General features: G+C 37.7%; 1 protein-coding gene across 1 annotated transcript in view; it reads right to left on the bottom strand.

Moving 5' to 3' along the window:
- Nucleotides 1-27,752, bottom strand: part of LOC127663591 (PRAME family member 7-like) — a 59,452-nt gene that overhangs the window by 4,439 nt on the left and 27,261 nt on the right. The window contains 1 exon segment of the mRNA XM_052155277.1: nt 9,335-9,627. The gene's annotated coding sequence lies outside the window, so the exon portion shown is untranslated.

The raw sequence follows: 27,752 nt of genomic DNA, 5'->3' as shown, positions 1-27,752 counted from the left end.
CAGGAAAATCAAGTAAACTAGGATTTTAGGGGCTGGAGAGATGGCTCAGTGGTTAAGAGCACTGCTCTTCTGGAGGTCATGAGTTCAAATCTCAGCAACCTTATGGTGGATCACAACCATCTGTAATGAGATCTGATGCCCTCTTTTGATGAGTCTGAAGACAGCTACAGAGTACTCACATATAATAAATAAATCTTTAAAAAAATAGTATTTTAAATGTCTTCATTGAAGTTATTTTGTAGTGGGGTCTGTTTCCACTACACAAATGCTCTTCCATTCAGCAAAAATTCCAGATAATCTATTTCTTTTTATTTTATTTCATGTAATGATGAGGTGTCTTCTTGTAGCCAAGTCTTGCCTGCATTGTGATATTTTGCACCCAGTACATTCATTTGGTTTCCAGGTGTGGTTGCTATATACATTTTTTTTACATTCCTGGATATTTACATACATACACACATACATATCTTACACAATGTCTAATCACCTGGACAACAATGAAGCAACCACCTTTCCACAGCTTTAGATCCTGGGTGAGCTGTGGCTTCAGGGACACAAGCCAAAAGCCAGAATTTCCGGCTTGTGTTCCTGAAACCTTCTCAAGTGTAATTTGTAAGGTCTACTTTAGAAGAAATTCTAGTTCATATACTTGCAAAACCATAATCTGTGAAACATAGTTTAAGAGACTACAGACGGATTAAATTATAAAGATGAACCTAACTGAAATTCCAGATAAAGTCTAGAAAACTGGATGAAACCAGAAGGACCAAGAGTTCCAGCCCTCCTATGGAGCTCTGAGGGATTAAACCACCAATCAAGAGCACACATGGAGGGACCCATGGCTCCAGCTGCATATACAGCAGAGGATGGCCTTCTTGGACATCAATGGGAGGAGAGGTGCTGGATCCTGTGAAGGCTCAGTGTCCCAGTGTGTGTGTGGGGGGGGGGGGGGGGGAATGACAGACCAGGGAAGCAGAAGTGAGTGGGTTGGCCAGCAGGGGGAGGGGAATGGATAGGGGACTTTCAGAGGAGAAAAGCCTTTGAAATGTAAATAAACACCAGGCAGTGGTGGCACATGCCTTTAATCTCAGCACTTGGGAGGCAGAAGCAGTGGCAGAGGCAGGCAGATTTCTGAGTTCAAGGGCAGCCTGGTCTATAGAGTGAGCTCCAGGACAGCCAGGACTACACAGAGAAACCCTGTCTCGAAAAACCAAAATAAATTTTTAAAAAAGTAAATAAACAAAATATCTAAAATATCTTGTAATAAAAAAAGAGTTCAAGCCCAGATTCTTCAATGACATTCTATCTTTAAAACCTCAGCAATTCCCATGTAATCCGATTTCTCATTAAAACTGAAGTCTATCCTATTTAAACAATATACACTGGAAATGAAGTTATAGCTAGATCATGATAAGGCTAGGCCAGCTTGCAGGAAACCTCCTTATGGAGGTAAATTTCTTACCTGATATGGACACTGGCTTCAGGGTTCCTACTTCCAGCAGGACCAGGCAGTGATCCAAGCTTGAGGACACTGACATCTCTTTGCCTTTCTCTGAGCCTTTTATACAGTTTTCTTCTCTCACCTCCCCATAGCCCCACCTTCCTCACACAAGCTTCTTCTTTCTCATTGGTCCATTGAATTCCCACCCACTCAATCCTGTTAAAGAATTCCCCCACCCCCCACCCCAAGACAGGGTTTCCCCCTGTAGCCCTGGCTGTTCTGGAACTCACTTTGTAGACCAGGCTGGCCTCAAACTCAGAAATCTGCCTGCCTCTGCCTCACAAGTGCTGGGATTAAAGGGGTGTGCCACCACGGCCTGGCTTTTTTGTTTGTTTGTTTGTTTTTGTAAAGATTCACATTTCCTGCTGTTGGTTGATTGAATCAGAGTTTCTGATTCAGTCCTCCAAGGAGGATCTTCTTGTGTGAAATCAAAAACACAGAATTAAAAAGTCCAGATTCCACTGTCTGCTTGACTGACTTATGTTGTGTTAGTTCATATCTACACTTGTTTATATATGGATATAATTACTCTATGTGGTTTTAATGTCTCTGTTTGTGCATTTGTTTCAGTGTATTCATTACTGTGAACATGTACTTTACTGTGTAGGGAGTTGCATTTTAGCAAAAGTTTAAATACCGAGGTTTTCTCTCAAAACAACAATACCACAACAATTAAAAGCCAAATACAAAACAAAGAAAGGAAGAAACAAAACCCATATGCTCATGTTGATGACGTGAAAGTGCTGCAGTTGGTTGCATGAACCTGCAAGCCTTGCTACAGAGAAGTTTAGTTGGGATAATGTTTGGTCAAGGACTTTAGAACCATCATGATCAAGATGGGTACTTAGTTATAAGTGTGAAAACCAAGATCAAAGCATTATGAGATGGAAGTCAAAGAAATAATAAGGCTCTAACAACACAGCTGTGCAATCCCTGCACGTAGTACACACCATTGAACTCTAGCAGTAAAGGCAGGAACATGTCTATGAGTTTCAGGGCAGCCTGATCCAGACAGTGAGAACAAATTTCTTTAGCCATACATAGAGATTCACCCCTTTAATCATAGCACTCAGAAGGCAAAGGGAGGTAGATCTCTTTGAGTTCCTAGCCAGGATCCTCTAGAGAGAGAATTCAAGGACCCCCCAGAGCTGTACAAGGTGATACTATTTTAGGGATGACAGGGGCCTGGGGGCTGGCAGGCAAAGCTTTAATATGCACCCATGCATTCTCAGTATTTGGTGCCTACCTTTGATTCTAGTAGTCCAAAAGCAAACACAGGAGGATCTCTGTGGGTTTCAGGCCAACTGGATCCACACAGTGAGAACTTGTCCAACAACATCAAATTCCAAACACAAAACAGTGGTACCTTTCTCGAAGAAAACTGTAGAAACCTCAGTTCATCAAATGGACCTTGAGAACCTATTTAACCAGTGACCCTAGACAGGTTTAGAGTTAAAAGTACTGGTTCCAAACTCGAAGACCACAGTTGTATTTCTAGATCCCAGGAAGATAACACATCTGAAAGGTTTTCTCCCACCTCCACACGTGCACCATGACAAATGGCCCAATCACCAGTAATTAGAAATCAAAACTTGCTGGGAATTTGGTACCTGCCTTTAATCCTAGAACTTGTGAGGCAGAGGCAGGCAAATCTCTATGAAATATGGATCCCCTGTGTATTATCTTGGGTTCTCTAGAGTCAGAGAATGTATGGGCAGACTCTATATAGTTAGAAAATTTGTCGATGACTTACAGTCTGTAATCCAACTCCCCCAAAATGGGCAGCAGCAGCTGTGGATGGAAGTCCAAGGATCTAGCAGTTGCTCAGTCCCACAAGGCAAGCAGGCAAGGAAGAGTGAGTAAATCTTCCTTCTTCCAATGTCCTTATATATCTGAAGTAGAGGGTATAGCCCGGATTAAAGGCTGTAGGTCTCCAACAGAGTGTGTGGACAAGATTAAAGGCATGTGGGTCTCCTGCAGAGGGTGTGGCTTAGATTAAAGGCATGCACCTCTATGCCTTTAATCCCAGATGACCTTGAACTGGGAGATCTACTTGTCTTAATCTTCTGGAATTCATAGCCTGGACACCCCTTCATTGAAGGGGTTCTGCATCTGTAAACTGGCTCAAGACTGTAAATGGATTCACTGGCTGAGGTTGCCTTTTGCCATGATCCAATGCAGCCTTTCTATTATTTGAGGATTTTTCTGCTTATACAGATCAAACAGATATGCAGTAGGTTTCCTATGTATTTCATCCCTGGAAACACCATGATTGATTAGCCAGCACCAAAGGTTCAAACGACTTATATCATTATAAATTCCACCTCTCTGCCCATTACAGGGTATGTTATTATAAACATTGTTTTGTTTACGCTGTCCATTATAATAACTACGATCACCTTGTCTCTGGCAATTCAATGCTGCCACCTGGCCCTTGTTAACTCGGGGCCAAATTAAACCCATTGAATTTAATTCATCTAATTGAGCAGCAGCATCTCCAACCCTAAGTTCTGGCACAAGGAAAAGGGCAAGAACAAAACTCTTTAAATGTGCTGGTGCCCCTCTCACCAGTTTGGGTCTTATAGGACTGGTGAAGGGCATATCTTCAGGACCTTCCCACTGTGGAGGATTGGGGTTTACACAACGTATCCACTCTAACATTGAAATTTCCCTAAGCCTTAAAATACCTTCATCAACACTAAGCCAAGGGATATCAGGCATCTCCAACTCCTTTTCAGTAGGCCATCTTTTGATAAATACTTCAACCAACCCATCAAACAAGCTTTTGATACCTTTTTTTTAACTATGCGAACTTCCATGTTAAAACTAGAATCTCCACTCAGAGGGCCCATGCCAATAAACTCAGCCTGCTCTACTTTTATGTTCCTTTCACCATTATTCCACACTCTTAAAATCCATCCCCATGCATATTACCCAGACTTCTGCTTGAATGAATTAGCAAACTCATTAAGCTCCTTATTAGTATAGTGTATTTCCTCATGGACTACACTTTCTATCTCCCCTTTAGGGGCCTGCTTTGCCTTGAGTCTGGTTATAGGTCTAGAAGAAACTATTGGTGGGCCCTGAGAAACATCAGTATTTTCAGCAAAAGTCACTGCTAGTTTATCAGGCTCTGAGGGATTAATATCCTCAAGTGGAGAAGGCATTATTTCAAGGGGTGGGGCTGAGGGTACTACTTCTTCAGGTGGAGCAAATTCTTAAAAATCTGAAGATTCAAAGTTCTCAATTTCAACAGGGTCTTCCCACACATCCCCATCCCAAGTTATAGGATCCCATTCTTTGCCAATTAATGCCCTTACTTTAACTGCTGACACCTTCTGAGGTTGAGACTTAAATTTTCGCTGTAATTCAGCCAACCTTATAATGAGGACTTCAGTTTGATTTTCTGCTACTTGAGGTCTATGGCTGCTAGAGAGTAGATTCTTTTCAAGGGCACACTTAGCAACTTTTAGATTGTTTACTTGAGTCTGGAGTTCTTCAATTTTATCACACAACTCCTTCCTTTCCTTCATTGTTTTTTCCCCCCGAGATGCTAAGGGCAACCAGCCAGCAAAATCATTTTCTGATTTTTTTCCCCAACTTGGAGAAAGTATTGTATACCACCAAATCACCTAATTCATCAAGATAATCAAAGGCATTAGCTTCTTTAATCTTAAGATATAGTTTCATCCATGGGTCTTCAATATTCCCCGAGCTCCCAGGAGGGAGAGAATCTGGAGAAGTTTCAGTAGTTGCAGGTGATATTGGATCAACCAACCAACTCCAAAATTTTGAAACATTCATCCTTATACTTCTGCTTCTCTAGAACCACTCCCGGTACCAACTTAGTTTGGGTTCTCTAGAGTCACAGAACATATGGATAGTCTTTATATAGTTAGGGAATTTGTCAATGACTTACAGTCTATAGTCCAACTCCCCAACAATGATCAGCAGCAGCTGTGGATGGAAGTCCAAGGATCTAGCAGTTTCTCAGTCCCACGAGGCAAGCAGGTAAGGAAGAGTGAGAGAGAATCTTCTTTCTTCCAGTGTCCTTATATATCTCCAGCAGAGGGTGTAGTCCAGATTAAAGGCTGTAGGTCTCCAACAGAGGGTGTGGCCCAGATTATTAGCTTGTGGGTCTCCAGCAGAGGGTGTGGCCCAGATTAAAGGCATGTGCATCCATACCTTTAATCCCAAATGATCTTGAACTCGCAGATCTCCTTGTCTTAGCCACTATGCTTCAAGTTCTCCATGCCAAGATCCAGGTCAGAAACTTATATCTCTGAGCCTCCAAATTAGGTTCATAGGTGAGCCTTCCAATTCTAGTCTGTAGTTCATTCCAGATATAGTCAAGTTGACAACCAGGAATAGCCACTAAAATATCCAAGATTATTTTATAGTTTCTTATTCAACTGTACTGTAATCTAGTTAAAGGGTGGCATTGAGAGATAGAACTACGTATCAATTTACATGTATAGAAAATTTTTCATATCATATCTAGTGTCTTACATCTATGAATTCTTAAATTATATTTATCTCTAAAGATCCCTCATTAATTATGATTATTTCAAGACATTTATTTAGAAATTTAGTATGTCTCATAGTAAAAACTTTATTGCAATTGAAATTTTAAGTTTCAAATATCTCCCTTAATGATTATTATGCCTTGTTTTAGAATACCAGCAAGAAGTTATGAGCTTTTTCTGGTAATGTTTTTTGCTACTGATGAGATCAACAAGAATCCTTATCTTTTACCCAATATGTCTTTGATGTTCTCCATCATTGTTGGTTTGTGCCAAGATACATTGGGAGTTCTGGATATATTATATTCACAACAAAACAATAGCATGGATTTTATTAATTATATCTGTTTAAAATATGAAATTTGTGATGTAGACATTAGAGAACCATCTTGGAAAACGCCCTTAAAACTTGCCGTTCATTCTAGGACACCAAAGGTAAGAATGTATGACACTGAATAAATCAACAACATTAAATTCCATTTAAATGTGCCAACAATAAAAATTTTAAAGCATGAATTTATGAGTGTTCTGCTACAAATACACACAGACAGACACAGACAGACACAATATATATCACTGTATAAACATATCACAATATAGATAGATAGATAGATAGATAGATAGATAGATAGTTATAAAGGAATTAAACAATCAGGTCATAAATGTACAGGACAAACAGTTGAAACTGTGTTCTAGAAAATTCAGACTTGTTAGGAACAGACTAGAATATAAATGGAATAATACATGCTATTTAGAATAAAATCATACTCTACTTGAGAGGAGTTTGGAAAGGTGTGCAACATTATTTGTATATAATTCCAAAGATTCTAATAATCATATTCCACATGCAGATATTTCATCTACTCTTTTACATCCTTTAGGTTTTCTTTGGACCATTTAATCCTAACTTAAGTGACCATGACCAGTTTCCTTATGTCCACCACGTAGCCTCCAAGGACACACATTTGTCCCTTGGCATGGTCACCTTGATGCTTCATTTTAGATGGACTTGGATAGGGCTGGTCATCTCAGATGATGACCAGGGCATTCAGTTTCTCTCAGATTTAAGAGAAGAAATGCAAAGTCATGAAATCTGTTTAGCTTTTGTAAATGTGATTCCAGAAACCTTGCAGACATACCTGACAGAGTCTTTGATATATGATAAGCAAATTATGGCATCTTCAGCAAAGGTTGTTATCATTTATGGTGAAATGAACTCCACTTTAGAAGTCAGCTTTGGACGATGGGAATATTTAGGTGCTCAGAGAATCTGGATCACAACTTCACAATGCGATGTTATCACAAATAAAAAGGAATTCAGTCTTGATTTCTTCCATGGGACTGTCACTTTGGCACATTAAGGTAGTGAGATGACTAAATTTAGGAATTTTATGCAAACTGTGGATACTAACAAATACCCAATATACATTTCTGAGTCTATACTGTGTTGGAATTATTTCAATTGTTCAATCTCTAAAAACAGAAATAATATGGAACATTTCAAATTCAACAACACATTGGAATGGATAGCACTGCACAAATATGACATGGCCCTGAGTGAAGAAGGTTACAATTTATATAATGCTGTTTACACTGTGGCCCACACCTACCATGAACTAATTCTTCAACAAGTACAACACAAATACTATACAAATACGGATACCAGCAGAATACAAAGGAATATTTACTGACTGTCAGCAGGTTAAGTTTCTTATATTTCATTATGCGTAGCTATGTCAATATGATCTTTAAAATGGACCCAGAGAAACACATGTACATTTGTTAGAGATTATTCTCTCAGTAGAAATATTTCTACACTACAAAACTCCCTAATTAATCTTTTACATGGATGAACATCATGCACAAGGAAAACATTTAATAGGAAACAATCTTATTTTAAGATATCAGAGAGTTCTGTGAAAACACATCTCAACATTTCATCAAATTTTTTCAAAAGTCAAAATAATACCCAAGGGTTATATAATAAAGACTTATGTGATGACTAGAGTAGAATATTTTTCTAAAGAGTGATTTCTCCAGAATCAGTACATGTGCTGTAACTAATAGTTACTCATTTAAATTAACAATGATTTACAAAGCCACAAATGATTAAGACTGTACACATTATTAAGTTTATTTTTATCTCATATTTGTTTATTGACTATACATGAAAGGTCAACAGACATTCTTTATTTTCACACATATTCAGAATTCCTGTTCATTTGCTCATTCATGGCTACATTTTTAAAAATGTATTTTTGACTAACATGGACATACACATGCACTCATACACATTCACTCACACCATGTTACTTGTTATATGGTAATCATTTTTCTAGACCATTTAAACATGGATTATTAATATGAAGTATATGAATTTTCAGATATAAATGAGTTATATTTTACTACACGGGATCACTTCAATGGAGCTGTTTTTGTGAAAGTCATTAAGAAATTGGGGGAAATTCTCAATTTGGCTCTCCCTTTATTGATATGCATATGTAAACATCTAATGAAGGATTTCATTTAGGTGTCTTCCTTGCTGAAGACCAGGGTATTTGTTAACCCTGTTGGAGAATTGGTTAACATGAACCATAGGGAATATCAGTGTACAGAATTTTCATCATTTGGAATTTTCCACAAGGCTTTGGATTAAAAGTGAAAATAGGAAGCTATTATCCTTGCATCCCACAGATGCAACAACTTCATATATCTAAAGATGTGGAGTGGGCCACAGGAGAAACTTTGGTTGGTATTCTACAATTTTTAGCTTTTTTCAAGATATTTAATTTTTAAATATGAGGCACTCAAGTAATATCTCTGTGGTTAAGACCAATTGCTACTCTTGCAAAAGAACATTCTCAGTTATAAGCATCAGAATGTGATTACTCCTAACTTCATGTAAATCTGGTGTTAGGGATCAAAGGCCTCTGGATTCCATGTTTGTACCCAAATGCCAATTTACCCCTTGCCCGTCCACTGTCACTGCCCGGAGCACAGAGAGGGTTTGCACTCCATCCCCCTGCAAACTTTCCTGAGCGGTTAGCCCCTGTCTTGCCAGGCCTCTCCAAACTCACAGACTTCATCTGCGGAGACGACAAGAGGACAGCGTGGAGTTACTCCAGCGCTCAAAAAAAAAAAAACAAAAAAAAAAACAAAAAAAAAAACAAAACAACAACAACAACAAAAAAACCCCGCAGCATGGAGCACTATCTTCATCTGAATGCACAAGTGAATGCGGTTCCATTCCACAATGCTCGGAGCCCGGGAAGCTCAGCAATCGCAGCAGTCGCTAAATGCACGCACTCACCTCCTTCTCGCCTCTGCCAGACCTCTGACCAATGCGCACATTCAAACTCCCAGCCCACGTTCATTCACAAAAATTAAAGACAGGAAATGACAACAGTCCAGGAGGCTGGATGCAAGGCGGGCGCTGTGGTGATGTCAGGGGTGGTGCCAGCAGTTGCTGGGTGATGGACAGGGACGCCAACATGGCGCCTGCCAGGGGCTGAGGTTCACAATCACGGGGTGGTGGCGGGGCTCGGTGGACGTCAGGGGGCATGGCCAGAGGTTGCTGGGTGACAGTCAGGGAATCCAACATGGCTGAAAAAAGCACATGAAACAAAATAAAAGAGCAAAAGGGAATAAGGGGATGAAAATATGTGTGGCCATTATGGACGAAGTATGGAGGTTCTTCATAACCTCAAAAAATAGGACTGTCCTATCCAGCTACATCAATCCTATGTATATACCCAAAAGAATCCAAAAACAGCATTACCACAAAAGGTACCTGCGCGCACAATACTTACTGCAATTCTATTCACTATTAAAGATACAAGTCAGCTTAAATATCCATCAATAGATGAAGACAAATAAAATGTAATTATGTCTACAAAATGGAATTTTATTCAGCTATAAAGGATACAGTGGCTTAAAGGGCAAAGTACTTGTCATACAAGACCAACAGCAATTTTAATAAGCAGAATCAACATGAAAGTGAAAGAAGAAAATCAACTTGACAAACTTGTTCTCTGACTTCTACAGGCACTCTGTAGTACAACTGTGCAAACACTTACTCATAAAATATCACAGTTTCAAAAAAGTAATAATTTAACATTTTAAAAAAGGAGTGAAATATGTAACTTGCAAGATAATAAATGGAAATAGAACCCATCATATGTTGAGTGAAATAAGCTAAACTAAGATAAATATTTAATGTTTTGTCTTATAAATCTCTCAAGACTATATTATGCATGTATATGTGCATATAAGTATATTTGCATGTGTTTGTATATCATGAATATAGAAGGAATACTATTTGAGAAGTGGAAGGAAACAAGCAGTAGGGAAGAGGAAAGAGAACAATAGAAGTGGTCATAGTGCAAAAAATAAGATAATACTTATAGATACTTAGATATAATAGTATCTCAGCTATAGTGTACTTAGATATAATAAATAAATCTTTTTTTTTAAAAAAAGATTGCTTTTATGTTAGCTCAGTGGGCTCATGCTAACATACATAAAGGCAAAACACACATAAATTTAAGCCAAAAAAAAAAAAAAAAAAAAACCCTCAGCTGGGAGGTAGTGATGCAAACCTCTATTTGCAGTACTTGGGAGGCAAAAACAGGCCTATATCTTGAGTTCCAGGCCAGCCTGGTCTACAGAGGGAGTACCAGGACAACCAGGGCTACACAGAGAAACGAACACTGTCTTGGGGGTAGGGGAAAGGAGATTGTTTCTATGCAACAGAAAAGTGAAGGTGAAGATGATTTACACGTTTTCTGAAAACAAGTGGTAATTTGCCCCACAAATTTATAGACACAATCAATATGGACACTGCTGAGCACTGCATGAAGAACAGTTGTTCAGTATCTTCATAGTTCTAAAAGACAAAAGATAAGTTGCAAAGCAAGCCATGAATTATTTGAGAAGATTAAAAACTATACCTGGAGGCTAAGAGGATGGTTCCACACTTGACTTATAAGCACCAGAACCTAAGTTTGATCCCAGAACCCACAAAGAATTACCAGGGTTACAAACGGCACATAGTTAGTTGTAATCCTAGTCTTGAAGAGGCCAAAACTAGAGAATCCCTGTGGCTCTCTGATCACCTATCTCAAAGGAAATAGAAAGTGTCCTGAAGACAACATATAAGGTTGTTCTCTGGCCTTCACATGCACACATATGCACTGGCATGTTATGTGTACATACACATATACACTTTTTTTAAAATAAAAAAAAATATTTTTTGAGACAGGGTCTCTGGCTGGCCTTGAACTCAAGAGATCCACCAGCCTCTGCCTCTGAAATGTTGGGATTAAAAGGATATACCATCATCCCCAGCCTTAAGATATTTTTAAAATAATCCATAAGGGGGACTTGACAGATGGCACATTGGTCCTTGCTGCTCTTGCATAGTATACAGCACACACATGGAAGCTCACAATCACTTGTAACTCCAATTCAAGAGAACCCAATGCTCTTTTCTGGCTTTCTTAAGACACTAGGCCTACACATGGTATGTATGTATACATATATACACACATACATGCAGGCAAACCCTCATTGTTAACAAATAATTCTTAATATATAATTAACTTTTAGAAACCTACAGGTAAACACTGTAGCACAGAAAGACCTATAATTCCAGCAACTAGCAAGCCTGATGGAGAATACCTAGCCTTCAAATCCAATCTGGGCTACAGAGTGAATTCAAAGCCAGTTTTGGCGTTAGAAAAGAGGAGGAAGGAAGGAAGGAAGGAAGGAAGGAAGGAAGGAAGGAAGGAAGGAAGGAAGGAAGGAAGGAAGGAAGGAAGGAAGGAAGGAAGGAAGGAAGGAAGGAAAAGAAAAGAAAAGAAAAGAGAGAGAGAGAAAGAAAGAAAGAAAGAAAGGAAGGAAGGAAGGAAGGAAGGAAGGAAGGAAGGAAGAAAGAAAGAAAGGAAGAAAGGGGAAAGACAGAATGCCCTTCTAGCTCTTGCAAACTTGCCTAGCATGTTTAAGGACATAAGTTCAACCCTTGGTACCACAAAGCAAACAAATCTACAAGAATATTTAAAGGTCAGTGATAAAGCAGTTTACACAGTTAGCACAACTGTAATAGACTTCCCAGCTAACTATAGAAAACAATTATTAAACATGAAAATATTTAAAAAATAAATTTGGGGAATCTGGAGAGATGGTTCAGCAGTTAAGAGCACTGACTGCTCTTCCAGAGGTCCTGAGTTCAATTCCCAGCAACCACAGGGTGGCTTACAATTATGTGTAATGGGATCTGATACCCTCTTCTGGTGTGTCTGAAGACAGCTACAATGTGCTCATATATTAATTAATTAGCTAATTAATTAATAAGTCTATCTTTCTTTAAAAAAGGTGAATTTGAAGTAGTGAGATGGCTCAGTAAACTGCCACCAAGTCTGATGATCTGAATTCAAGCCCTGAAACCATTACATGGTAGAAGGAAGAGTACCAATTTCCACAAGTTGTCCTCTAACCTCCACATGAGCACATTAAACACACAATAAACACATTGGGGTGGTTTAAACTAAAATGTCCCCAACAGGCTCATGTATTTGAATACTTGGTTACCAGCTGTTGTTGCCATTTTGAAGATGTTATGAAAACTTTATGAGATTTGACTTTGCTAAAAGAAGTCTATCACTAAGAGATAATTCCTATTTTGGCCATGTGCTGCTATGTTCCACAGCCCCACACCCTTGACATTATATTCTTCTGGAACCACAGTCAAAATAAATTCTTCTCTAAGTTGCATTTGGCCAAGGTATTTTATCACAGCGAAAGAAAACTAATACATGGATAAATATAACAAAAAAAAATTTAAATGAATTTACAATCCCAACAAAAAATTTACAAAGTCTTCTAGTGGAAACACATGTGGAAATAAACATAGTCTAAGAATTTGAATAGGCCACCATAAACCAAGTTAGAGTAAGAAAGGAAAAAACTTGCACAACTTTTTTAAAAAGTAAAGGACTTTCTGTGCCTCTATTCTCTTATGGGGTGTAACCAAATTTCTTTGACAAACCAAACCCGTCCTCTAAGATTTTACTGTATCTCAATCCTATTCATCCTCTACTGATCTGGACTCCTGACATTCTCACGTTGCCTCACAGTTTCTTCCATCATTAAACCCTTCCAAATTGGAGGGCAACTCTTCAAGACATGGAATGAGACAAAAGAAAGTGGAACCATATGATTTAAGACAGGGCATTTATAGAGAAGTTAAACATTGTATGCAGCAAGGACACTCCTTAAATTGTGGGAGTAAACTACTCAAAACACCTTCAAGAAGTCCTTGAAACTCATTAGATTCACTAGGCTCCTCTTTTCCCAAGCATATGTATAATGTAAAGACTGCTGAGAGTTACTCTCACACATTCTGAGTTACCTAGAAGAGGCAGACACCAGCTAAAATGAATGCCCCCAGGGGGAGGGGGACAACGACTAGAAAGGACACCCCCAAATTGCTGAACTGCTATCAGGTTATACAATGAAGCCCAGGTTTACAATTTTCATGAGCTGTCACCCGTCTGGGAAGGCTTTACTGATATAGTGTCTTCTGAGTCATTTCTGCTTTATCACTGACTTTTAATTTAAATATTCTTGTAGGTTTGTTTGCTTTGTGGTCATTTTTGAGCCCCCCATAAAAATTTTTTTTAAAAGCTAGGGTGGTAGTTCATGCCTGTAATCTCAGCACTCAGGAGGCTAAGACAGAGAGATCTCCAAGCCAAAGCTGAGAGCTACAAATTAAGTTTTGGGCCAGCCTAAGCAAAGACTTTCTTTATATTTATGTGAATATATCTATGTGAGTTCCTCCTGTAGCTTCTATGGCACTTCTCCCTATGTAAAATGTTCTTTTTTTTTAAGATTTATTTATTTATTATATGTAAGTACACTGTAGCTGTCTTCAGAAGACACTCCAGAAGAGGGCATTGAATCCCATTACAGATGGTTGTGAACCACCATGTGGTTGCTGGTATTTGAACTCAGGGCCTCTGGAAGAGCAGTCAGTGCTCTTAACCACTGAGCCATCTCACCAGTCCCAGAAAGGTTCATTTTAATCTCATTGATAAAGACATTGAAAACAGAAATAACTTCACATGGATACAAACATTAAATTCCCCTAACTTGCAAGCCATTCTTTACAGAGTGAGGAAATCAAAGCCTCCATTAGAATAATGGTGGTTACTCTGGCTGTCCTGCTAAGAAACAAAGCTAGAGTATTACAATGCTGAGCAAACTTAGAAACACATTTTATAAATTAATTTTTAAATAAAAGTAAATAAGTACATATTTTTAAGTAAACAAGTAAATTATAGGATACTCTTTCAACATATTTGGGTACCTATTAAAAGTATTTTAATACCTTGTGGGTATTGTTTAAAAGCCTTCCCTGAATTGAATGATTCAGTAAGCATGATAATGGTAAGTGTGCAGTGACCTAACAAATATTAACTAACAAAAGATACAACAATGTCTAAGATCCTGTTCTAAATTCATTGTCCTGTTCCCTGACCATAAGAGGTGCAGGTGAAAAAAACAGAAGCAAAGGAAGCCGACCTGTAAAACCTTTCTAAAGCAATCAAAACTTTTAAAGCCTATCTTCTTGACTTAGAAATGGCTATTCCTAGAAGAGAAATAACTGGAACATAAAATTATTTTCGCTGGAAAAATTCAATAATAATTCAAGTAATTTTAATTACAACTTTAAAAACTCAAAATGAAAGAAATATTATAGTACCAGGATATGAAAAAAAATTACATACCTATTTAGTATACTTTGAAAGAGTAGATGCTGGCATGAGAAAATTTAATTGTTTGAAGAATGAAATATGGCAAATATATCATCTATCTCTTTAAAAAACAGAAAGTGGGGTTGCAGAGATGGCTCAGTTGTCAAGATCACTTGCTGCTCTTGCAGAGAACCTGGGTTCAGTTCCCAGCATTGGCATAGTGGCTAACAAGCATCTCTAACTTCAACTCCAGGTCATCTGACAGCCTCTTCTGACTTACTTGAACTCCAGGCACACAGGTGTACAGACATACATTCAGGCAAAGCATTCATGTATGTAAAATAACAAATCTTCAAAACATTTTAATAGCAAAACAAAAACTAAATTCTTCAAGTGTATACATATATAAAAAAAAAAAACCCTTTGACCTAATATTCTAGTCTATTATTCAAGAGTTCCAAAGTGCCAATATGAACCTAAGGCAATAAAAATTCTTACATTTTTTTCAAAAACTACATAGTTTGCCCATGGTTCTGAAGGATGGAGACAGATGGAAGAACATGAACTGGTCAGCAAAGTGTAGGGAGCAAAATCCTCACAGAGGGGCTGAGGCAAAGGAGGAAGGCTAAATCTTCTGGGCAGAACCCCAGAGAGGCGCCAAGTCAGTGACCGATGAACAAGGAAGGTCAGTAGTGAGAAGTGGGACTGAAAACATCTGTCATAGCAAGAAGTCAAGAGAGAATGTCTAAAGTTGATAAACCAAAAACACAGACACTATAAACATATCATTTAGAAGCATGGAGTTAAATCCCCAGGAAATCTGAACCAAAAATATTTTATGAAAGCAGTTGTCCCTAGGGAGCAGCAACAACTCTTTAGTAGCAGTTTATTAGTAGAATTTTAGGTATTTAATTTTTAAGCTTTTATTATTTGTAATTTACATTTTATTCATTTTGTCTGAATATACAACCATAATTATACTTATTAAGTCAGGGCTATAACTTATTTGACAGTGTTAGTCACCAACAAGATGTGGAATCAAACAAATCTACCGTAATTTGACCAGAATTCCATTCTCCTAACAGAAACAAAAAATAGTATTGTTAGTAAATGTATCGTTTCAGTTATAAAACATTTGCTTATATGTGTATACTAAAATGCTAGCCAAAATACCTTCCTGTTATTTTGTTTTGTTTATTTTATGAGACAGGGTGTCTGTGTGTATCTCTGGCTGTTCTAGAACTTGTTCTACAGACCAAGCTGACCTCAAATCCAGAGATCTGCCTATCTCTGCTTTCCCGAGTGCTCGGAAGACTTCCACTTCCACCTAGCCTACCTTACTGTTTCTATGATCAATTTAGCAGCCAGAGAAACCCCTATAAACCTAAATCGTGTTGCTGTTCATATGGAAGCCTAATCTCACTTGGTGAGGGCCTTAAAAAGTCCTTCAGAATTTACCAGTATCTCACTCCCACCTTCTGTCTCTGGGTTCAGCTACTCTATCATTTCCTGCAACATTCTCATCTATATCCCCGTTGCAGATGCTGCACTTGTGGTACCCTTCACACATTCACATTCACTCCCTCACCAAGCATTCTAAAATGTCACCCTAACTTTAATTATGACTCCCATGTTCTTAGGAAATGTAAACTTTTCCTTTCCACTTAGTATTCTACTACATTTTATTGATTGTGTTTCACTCCTTTACTTCACCTAGAATGCTAGTTCTGAAGGAACATGAATTTTTGTTTATTAAAGCCCCAGGATCTATTATCTATGGCAATAAGTGTTTGACAAGCTAATGGTTGGTTAAAAACAAAACAAACAAACAAACAAACAAAAAAACCCCAGAAACATCACAGGAAGCAGTCACAATATTGATAATTAAGCAAAATAGTTTAGAATCCTTAAGAAATTCTGAGATGTATATTTGCACCTCAGGGGGAAGAAGACAGAGAGAAAATTAACACAAACTTGCTCATGAGAGGACCTGCTCCATTAACAAGTGAAATGGCCTTTTTTATTCAAAGTCAGAGTAATAATCTCACACATTAACAACAACTAGTCACAGTCCCATTGTCCACTACAGCCTTCAAGTCTGAATAAAGATCAGGAGCACATTGTTCACCATCTTCAGTTTCCCACCCAGAACAAACACAAAGAACAAATTGGTACTCTGGAGAAATTCTTACAAAAGAACTTTTCATTGTGGTACACATGAGTGATAGAGAATACATCAATCATAACGTCAAAGAATTTCATCTATTCTGCATGGTAACTTACTCAATAAAAAATAACCTTTATAGACTTTTAATGACTATAAGTAAAAAGTAATTAATCATAAGTAAAAAGTAATTAATCATCCTTTATTGATACACAGAAACATACACAACAAACAGAATTCTACTATGTGCAAGCAGTTTATACATCTTCAGAAAGAATTATGATTGAGCTTTTACCAAATCTCAAGTCATTAACAAAACACAAAATCTGACACAAAGACTTAATCAAAATCATTTGTTTTTGTGTTCACAGAGAATAGATTTTGACATGGCTACTCTACAACTGTTTTGAACCCATCTTCTCAAAAACAACATAGCTTCACCTTTTGACATTACAAGTACTAAAAGCATTTGTAAATAGAAGGTAAATTGAAAAGCCTGCTCACAGACATACATAACAAAACTGAATGAAGTGGTGAAGCCACTATCAAAATGAAACTAACAAACAAAACAAATCCACATTATAAGTAGTAGTCCTAATACTGAAGAGAACAAACTTAGTAAAGATTATCAAGAAAATAACATATCAGAACAGAACAAAGGAAGCATTTAGTAAATAATGAAATGGAGCCGGAAATGAAGATGGGCAATTATATAACTAATGCTTAAGAAAGAATTCCAAAAATTAAAGCATATAAGATATCTAAGAAATTTTCCTGAACCCACCAATCGAGATGGCTTACCACTAACAGGAAAAATGTAATAGAGAATCACACCAAGAGCGAGATAAAAAAGAGAGTCTAATAAAGTTACTGAACTTCAAGGATAAAGAAAGAAATCTGCCAATACTCAGGCAGAAGTAGGTTGCCTACAAAAGGAAAAAAAAAAAAGTCAGGCTGGTCCCAGACTTCCCTATAGTAACCCTATAGGCCAATAGATAGGGGAACAGTCTGTTGGGTTTTAAGGAAAAAGAAGTGTAGCTCCAATTCTGACTTTTTTTTCTTTTTTTTTTTTTATTATTCGATATAATTTATTTACATTTCAAATGATTTCCCCTTTTCTAGCCCCCCCACTCCCCGAAAGTCCCGCAAGCCCCCTTCTCTTCCCCTGTCCTCCCACCCACCCCTTCCCACTTCCCCGTTCTGGTTTTGCTGAATACTGTTTCACTGAGTCTTTCCAGAACCAGGGGCCACTCCTCCTTTCTTCTTGTACCTCATTTGATGTGTGGATTATGTTTTGGGTATTCCAGTTTTCTAGGTTAATAACCACTTATTAGTGAGTGCATACCATGATTCACCTTTTGAGTCTGGGTTACCTCACTTAGTATGATATTCTCTAGCTCCATCCATTTGCCTAAGAATTTCATGAATTCATTGTTTCTAATGGCTGAATAGTACTCCATTGTGTAGATATACCACATTTTTTGCATCCACTCTTCTGTTGAGGGATCACTATGGAGTAAAAGTGGTCTTCAATAGCAACAGAAACAACAGAAAGCCCACATACACGTGGAAACTGAACAATACTCTACTCAATGATACCTTGGTCAAGGAAGAAATAAAGAAAGAAATTAAAGACTTTTTAGAACACAATGAAAATGAAAACACAACATACCCAAATCTATGGGACACAATGAAAGCAGTGCTAAGAGGAAAACTGATAGCCCTGAGTGCCTCCAAAAAGAAAATGGAGAGAGCATACATTACCAGCTTAATGACACACCTGAAAGCCCTAGAACAAAAAGAAGCTATTTCGCCCAGGAGGAGTAGAAGGCAGGAAATCATCAAACTCAGGGCCGAAATCAATTCTGACTTTTAATTTAAATATTAAAATATTGTCAGACAAAACATCCTTTCACTTGAAAGCCATGAATAGTACTTCAAAGCTAAGAATGCTGAGAATATTGCCTTCATGCAACTGCTCTCAGAAAAGATACTTGATAAATATAATAGACTGAAGTGTATTAAGGCTTCGGCTTTTCAGTAACAACAGGTTACTGTACAGGTCAAGTACAAACAGCAAAGGACCATCATTCTAAAATGCACTCAATTTCACGTTTTAGCTTATTTGAAATCAGCATCCATATTACAACTGATGATGTCATGGTTTGACAACATTTATCCATGTTAGCAGTTTATTACATGTTGGCTTTATTAAAGGAAAATAAAACATTAAAACATTGATGGTATCCTAAACAAAATGAAATAAAGTATTTTTGTAAGATGAGAAGAACAATGAGAGCAAATTAAAAAGTAATTTTAAAAGATGATAAAAAACCAGGCAGAAACACAAGCAACAACAACAAAAAATGACTAATATTAGAGAAGTAAACCCACATTATGTGAACAAGTAAAAGCATTTTAAATTGGGTCCCCTCCCCCCCCCAAAAAAAACGAAAAAACAAAAAAAAAAACTAATCCTGATCCATCTACATGGATCCATCTACAGGGTCTACATGAGACAAACCTAAAAAGGTGACTTTAAGAAGTTAAAAGTAAAGGTTAGACAAAAAAAATGTATCAGGCTGATATAAACATTTTTGAAACTCATTAAAGAAAAAAAACAATGAAACATTGAGAGCCAAAAGACAGAGTTACTTTTTCTAGTGATCAAACTCCAGCCAGACATCGTGACCAACACCTCTAATCCCAGACTTCTAGAAGGTAGAAGCAAATAGATTCAGAGTTCAAGGCCAGCCAGGGATACAACATGGTAAAACTTCCAACATTTTTTAAGACCCACAATCTAAGTCCTTTCAACTGATCATAAATTAAAATTAAGTACTGAGCATTCAATTAAATGTTAGAAAATAAAAAGGCTAAAAAACAGAATAAAGGAATTTCAAGATGTCTTAAATTACTTAGAGAACAGATGCCTCCATAATTTTAACTCTCACTGGAGCTGAAGCCAATGAGAAGTCTAGGCAGGTAAGGGTGTTTTGTTGCTAAACTTTGGGACTTGAGTTCAAAACAGAGAACTGATTACCACTACACATGTGCCCATGGTACGTATTAGCTCACATACACACAAACCTACACAAAATAAATGTGTAATTAAAAGCAACATGTGACAGCACACACCGTGAATCCTAGTGTTCTGGAGGCATAAGTAGGCTGATCTCTTTGGGGCCATCTCAGTCTAACAAAGGAAATACCAGGCCAGCCAAGCCTACATAGTTAAGACTCAGTGTTTCAAAACAATAAAGGAGCTATATTTGATGGCTCAATATTTGAGATGGCTCAATATTTGAGAGCACTGGTTTTTCTTCCATAGGACCCAGGTTCCATTCCCAGCACCCACACGGTTGTCTGTAGTTCCAGTTTCCAGAGAATCTGACACTCTCACACAGGCATACATGCAGGGGGAAAAATTTAGGTGAGGTGGTACACACCCTTGATCCCAGCACTCAGGAGGAAGAGACAGGTAGATCTCTGAGTTAGAAGCCAGCCTGGTCTTGAGTAAATTCCAGGACAGCCAGAACAACTCAGAGAAATCCTGTCTCAAAAAAATAAGTGTTTTTTTTTTTTTTTAAGTTAAAGTTCATCATTAGCTACATAGTGGGTTGAAAGTCAGTCTGAGCTATATGAGACCCTATTTCATATATTGATAAATAGAAAATACAAATATCAACTTATTGCCCATCAATTTGATATTGTAAGGGTGGAGTGTTTACTGAATCATGAGAGCTAGAAGTTCAGATCATAGTCACCCACATAACAAGCCAGGTATCCTGCACACACATGTAACTTACCCCAGCTTCAAAAGAATCACTGAAGCTTACTGACTTACACCCTGGCCAAAAAAACATGAGCTCTAAGTCCAAGGCCTTTTTGGAATAAGTGTGGTCTCGTTAGAGGAGTGTGTCACTAGGGGTTTGGCTTTGAAGTTTCAAATGCTCAAACAAGACTCAGTGTTTTTCTCTTTCTGCTGCCTGCCAATCCACATGTAGAACTCTCAACAACACTTAACACTATGTCTACATGCCTGCCTGCAATCATGCGTCCCAACATGACAATAGACTAAACAAGCTCCAATTAAATGCTTTTTTTTTTAATAAAGAGTTGCCATGGTAATGGTATTTCTTCACAGCAACAGAAAACTGACACAGGCATACAATGACAGACACACACACACACACACACACACCCCTCTTTAAAAATTCTGTGAGTAAACAGTGTGTAAGAGCATCTGATGCGCAAACATGAGAACCGATGTTTAAGTCCCCAACACCAACAAAAAAGCCAGGCAAGAGCCAAATGTATCTGAAACCTGAGTGTGGAGTAGAGACAGATGGGTCCAAGAAGCAAGCTGGCCAGATAGCCTAGGCAAAAGAAGAGATTTGTTGGGCTGGGTAGCACACATCTTTAATTGTAGCACAGCAAAGACAGGCAGGTAGCTATTTGTAAAAATCTAGACCAACTTGATTTGCACAGAAAGTTTCAGCTAAGTGAGGGCTACACGGTGAGAACCTGTCCCCTCCCATCATAAGAAAGAGAGAGGGTGAGGGAGGGAGGGAGGGAAGAGAACAAAAGAAAAAAAAAGAGAAAGAAAAAGAAAAAGAAAAAAACCTCTTCATGCCTGTGGTACATTTTCACTTTGCTATTTGGTCCTTGTGCTGATTAAGTTTTTAAAAAAAATTATTTTAAAACTTTCTTTCTTTAAGGACTGTCTTAAAGTTTGGTTTGATACTGCAATTTTTTGAGGAAAATATTTGCTTTGATTCACACAGTTTGAAGGCATAACATCCATTAAGATTTAAAAAAAAAAGTCAGTGGCAAGAATCTAAGGTGAGGAAGACACAGTGGGAAGAATCTAAGGCAACTGGTCATACATACAGTGTCTACCACAGTCAAGAAATAGAACAGAGAAACATTAATGCTATAGTTCCTACAATTCTTTAATAAAATTTTTATTCACAGTATTTCCTTCTATACTTAAACTTTTTACAGTCTATGTTCCTGAGCTTTTCAAGCATGTTCTCTTCCATAATTTTATTAAAGTACATTTTATATATGTTTGTGCTTCACTTTCAACTTTTCCTTTACATAAACCATAAAATTTTTTTTTTGAGACAATGTTACTGAATACTCTTGGCTAGCTTGAACCTTGAAATGTAGACCATTTCCTTCTGCCTTTCAAGTGCTGGTTAACTTACAAACTTGTAAGAACTCATTGGGGGATTGAGATATATACGCTGCTTTGAAATTTTTCCTTTATTTGTATTTAATTTTAACTTGAACTATTTATATCCTGTACAGACAGATACTACGCTTTCCTATCTAAAAGAGCACACTGTTAACTGAAATATTGCCTACAAATGTAGTCTCCTCATTAATATTGGCATTGTAATTTTTTTGTCTTCCTTACAGCCCTTCCCTTATATTAATGTTTTTGTAGACTACAGGATCCATTTAACTCATTTACAATAAATACTGTTTTTCAAATGTTGACTATTTTTATTAACAAATGAAGTATTTTGGAAAGCATTAATTCATTAAAATAATTTAGTTCTGTGGGTATACTTAAAATACTATATTTTACTAAAGATTGTTTGCTTAAATTATTTATGTTTACTTGTGTCCACCTGTGAACATGCAACTTTGAGTGTGTGGAGGTCAGAGGACAACTTGTGGAAGTTAGTTCCCTCCTTCTACCATGAAGGTTCGAACAAGCTATGATTTAAACACTATAAGGCTTGGTGACAAGTAAGTGCCTTTATCTACTGATCCATTGGTCCCTCAAATAGCATTTCACATATCTTTAACTACTTTTAAGTTATTGGCCTTTGATTCAAATCCAATTCTTCTCTAATTGTCCTCTTTAAGTTTCCAACCTCTCTGTGGTTTTTTTTTTTTTTTTTTTTTTTGACAAGGTTTCTCTGTATAGCCCTGGCTGTCCTGGAACTCATTTTGTAGACCAGGCTGGCCTTGAACTCAGAAATCCGCCTGCCTCTGCCTCCCAGAGTGCTGGGATTATAGGTGTGCGCCACCACTGCCCGGCTATTCTCTGTATTCTAAAAAGAGGTTTTGACCCTAGATCTTCTTTACAAATCTACCTTAGACCTATCACTTCTTTCCCACTAACCCAACAGAAACCTCACTAAGATCTATCTGATTCTCCTTTAACCACTATCTTTCTAAAATATGTCCTGAGCTTATACACTAAACTGATACCGAGTTTAACTTTCTACATGTTTTAAAAAAGACATTTAAAATTTTTATATGTAAGAGTGTTTTGCCTGCATGTATGTCGGAATAACACATGCTTATCTGGTACCAGAGGAGCCCAGAAAAGGGTGTCAGATCCCTTGGGACCAGACTTACAGACAATTGTGAGCTATCCTGTATGTAGGTGGTACTGAGAATGAGGGTAAGTCATCTGGAAGAACAGCCAGTACTCTGAACAACTGAGCCATCTCTCCAGTCTCTTAAAAAAACTTATTTTTATGATGTTTAATTATGGGAATGGAGTGAGAGGTGTAAGTGCAAGTCCCCAGAGAGTCTAGAAGAAACCATCAAATCCCCTCAATCTAGACTTACAGGCAATTATAAGCCATCTCATGTGGGTGTTGGCAAACTGAATTCCAGTCCTCTGAAATAGTAAGCACTCATAACTGCTGAGCCAAGTATCCAGTCCCTAATTTTCCAATCCTAGTTTAAAATAGGAATGAGTGCACGTATTCAAAGTCAGGGAGACTCTAGATAGACTTCCCAAGTATTTCCTGTTTCCAACTCTACAAAACGTATGTGACCTGCTCCAGCTTTACAATCAATCCTACAACTATAATTACAACATTTTTTGTTGGTGGTGGTATTGTTTTTGTTTTTTGGACTTGGTTTTTTTGAGACAGGGTTTCTCTGTATAGCCCTGACTGTCCTGGAACTCACTCTGTAGACCAGGCTGGCCTCGAACTCAGAAATCCACCTGCCTCTGCCTCCCAGAGTGCTGGGATTACAGGTGTGCGCCACACCGCCCGGCTTATAATTAACTCAACTTATATGTAATTTCTCTACTACTTCTTTCTATTCAATACTGATAAGGAATTCAACTTTCTATTACACAGTTACAATTTCACTATAAGAACCTTTATTTAGATATTGAACACTAAACATCCTTTAAGGCCTTAAAAATCATCTGTTTCAGATTAAAACTATAAAACTCTTTGTCTTTCTGGGATATGCTTTAATAGTCTAGGTAGGTGGAACCTGTGGAGGCTAACACCTTGGGAAAGAAAAGATGACTTACCTACAAGTTTTGAACTCATTTACCTAACTTGAATGAATACCCAGTATTTCTGAAGTATTACAAGGGTGAGTAAAATAAACTAGCTATAGGAATCACATTGTAACTTCACAAGCAATACATAAAAAACTTGCACAATTTAAAAACCAATTCTTACAGTTATCTCTCCAAGTGATAGCTGTAGTAACTGAAGAAATCACTAAGTAATTAATTCTGTGTTCAATAATGACTTTACAAATATTAACAAAGAGGAAGAATGGCTCAGCAGTAAAGAGCAGCAAGTGCCTTATAATGACCCCTGTGGATGGGCAAACACACAAAAATATAAATATTTTAAAATGTATTTGTATTGTTCTTATTTATGTACATGACCAAGACATGTATATGCAGGTATCCAAGGAGCAGAGAGGAAGGTGCCAGATCTCTTACGACTGAGTTACAGACAATTCTGAACTGCCTGGCCCTGGTGCTGGAGTGCAAAAGAAGCAAGCCCTCTTAATTATTTAGTCATCTCCCTAGCCCCATAAAAATAAATCTTGGGGGAAAAACAAATATTGACTAATTCTCATGAAAAGTCTCTATTCTTGTCCTAAACGGTTTCCACATTCTACATATTTAATCTTCCTGAGTCTTATATACTAACTACACCACCATCTTTCTTGTTTCAGATGAACTGATCATACTTAAACTGATCATAGCTAAATAAAGCTTCCAACACAGGCAGTGATTAGAATCCCATCTTAAATATTCTCAAAAAAAAAAAAAAAAAAACCTTCCAGTTCCCTCCTGTGTCAACCATTCCTTCTCCACTAAATTCAATCTCAATATTAATTATGCTAACAATTCTGCAATTTTACCAAAACAAAAATGAAACACCCTAACTTCAGGTGCTTCCTTTTGCCCTTTGAGGTACAATTTAAACAGTTGTTTTCATTTCCTATACTCACTTTCCTTTCATTCTTCCCAAGCTCAGACCAAGCTTTGGCCCACTTCACTGAAACTGCCACCCTCAAAGTAACATTTATCTCCAGTGGCAACCTCACCCTACCTTACCTGACCTCTATGTGAAACTTCCTTTGCTTGTCTTACAGACCAACCAAATTTGATTTTGTTTTGTTTTCCTCACTCTTTTCCTATCCTCCATCAGTTTCTGTGACTCTTAAAAAACTAGTGCACAAAGATTTAAGTTCTTTGTATCTACTACTTATTTCCTTATTGAACCATTTAGCCTCAAGAGGAGAGAGAGAGAGAGAGAGAGAGAGAGAGAGAGAGAGAGAGAGAGAGAGACAGAGAGAGAGACAGAGAGAGAGAGAGAGAGAGAGAGAGAGAGACAGAGAGACAGAGAGAGAGAGAGAGAGAGAGAGAGAGAGAGAGAGTAAAAGCCAACATTCACCCCACTAATACCAAGACCCCATGTGCCCCAGGCAATGTAAGTCCCTCTGCCCACTTCAGAGCTTCTGTGCTGGTTCTTCTCTCCACCAAGAAAGCTAGTCCCTCAGACAATCAACATGCTACCCCCAACCCATCCACATCACCAATCTTCTCATTCATCACTAATAGGTTAGAATTCCTAACTTAGGGCTGGAGAGATGGCTCAGTGGTTAAGAGCACTGACTGCTCTTCCAAAGGTCCTGAGTTCAAATCCCAGCAACCACATGGTGACTCACAACCACCCGTAACGAGATCTGACGCCCTCTTCTGGAGTGTTTGAAAACAGCTAGTGTACTTACATATAATAATAAATAAATCTTTAAAATAAAAGAATTTCTAACTTAATTGTCTAGCTCATTATCTCTCTTATGCTAGCAAGAATTTTATGCTGTTCATTCTTTGACTTACTTTATGTTGCTATTCTTAGAAGTATGCACTCAAATTATTTGGTAAATTTGGAATTAAATCTAAAGCTTTCATTTTATATATCAGAAGTTTAATGCTAGCAAGTCAAAATTTTACATGATCCTATGACTTAAAATATTGAGACTATAACCAGGGCAAGCCCTCTTGGCCTACATAGGAAAAAGAGATAATTTCACTACTGTTTTTCAAACTTTTATTTTTGCAGGTGGGGAGGGGGATCCCACTAGTAAATTTCTCTTCAACTGCAACAGATAGCCTTTTGTTGCTAGAGTAGCTACCTCTGGGGGGGGGGGAATGATTATTAGGATTTAAAAAAAAACTAGGGAAAACAAATGTTAAAACTCCACTGGGTTTCTAAAATAACACTAATGCTTTAAGACGGGGCCAAGTCACTATTCAAAAGTAAAGTAGATTTGTTAATGTGAGGAATTAATAAGAAAGAACAAATATAACAAGAAACCCAATCAAGAAATATTTTCTTTTTTTGGGGGGGGGGGTCGGTTTTTTTCAAGACAGAGTTTCTCTGTATAGCCCTGGCTGTCCTGGCACTCACTCAGTAGACCAGGCTGGCCTCGAACTCAGAAATCCACCTGCCTCTGCCTTCCAAGTGCTGGGATTAAAGGTGTGCGCCATCACCACCATATTTTCTTAATTTCTTAAATCAATTAGTGTCTGTGTGTGTGTGTGTGTGTGTGTGTGTGTGTGTGAGTGAATGCCACTAGAAAAGGAATTTTTTTGCAGTATAAAGTGCATACTACCTGAGTCCTTTTCCTTTTTCACAATTTCACAAATTGAGTTCATTCCTAACCATACATCTAAATAACCTAAGCATATGATTTTCCTTTCCTAATTTTTTGTTTTTCAAGATAGGGTTTCTCTGTGTATCCCAGTCTGTCCTAGAACTTGGCCTGTAAAGCAGGCTGTCCTTGAACTCAGAAATCTGTCTGCTTCTGCCTTACCACCACCCAGTAACAGCTTTTTATTAATGTAAAAGAAAGAGAGAGAGAGAGAGAGCAAAACAAAAAACAAAAAAACAAAAAAACAGGGCTAGAGAAATGGCTCAGAGGTTAAGAGCACTGACTGCTCTTGCAGAGGTCCTGAGTTCAATTCCCAGCAACCACTGTGGCTCACAACCATCTGTTATGGGATCCAATGCCCCTTTCTGGTGTGTCTGAAGACAGCTACAGCGTACTAATATAAAAAACAAACATACAAACTTTTTGCTCAAATGAAGTACTTGGCAGGTCTTCTTTATGAGTTGCCAGCATCGCAGCTCTTAGTAAAGGGTTATTTGAACACAGGGATAAGGAAGCATTACAACTTAAGTGACTCCAGGCTACAGTATGAATACACCAAATAAAAGGATGGTTTGTATTATGGGTAAATAGAACAGGACAATTTGGGAGTTCATCCTAATATTCAGAAAGGTGTACAATTTAAAACTCAAAAATAGTCTACTCTGGAATTGTCCATTAACTTTCACATATTGAGGTTTATTTCAGGTAAATGCAACATCTGAAAGCAATGTGATGCTTCAGACTATTAAATGATTCCGATCTTACTTCAGAATCCCAGCACTCAATGTAACACCCGGGTGTGCAATATACTCCTGCAATCTCTGTACAAATAGAAACAGTAGAATCCCTGTAGTTGC

Source organism: Apodemus sylvaticus, chromosome 13, assembly GCF_947179515.1.
Source record: "Apodemus sylvaticus chromosome 13, mApoSyl1.1, whole genome shotgun sequence".
NCBI classification, from domain to species: domain Eukaryota; kingdom Metazoa; phylum Chordata; class Mammalia; order Rodentia; family Muridae; genus Apodemus; species Apodemus sylvaticus.
The sequence above is the reverse complement of the archived record's forward strand: the minus strand, read 5'-3'. Positions and strand labels throughout refer to the sequence as shown.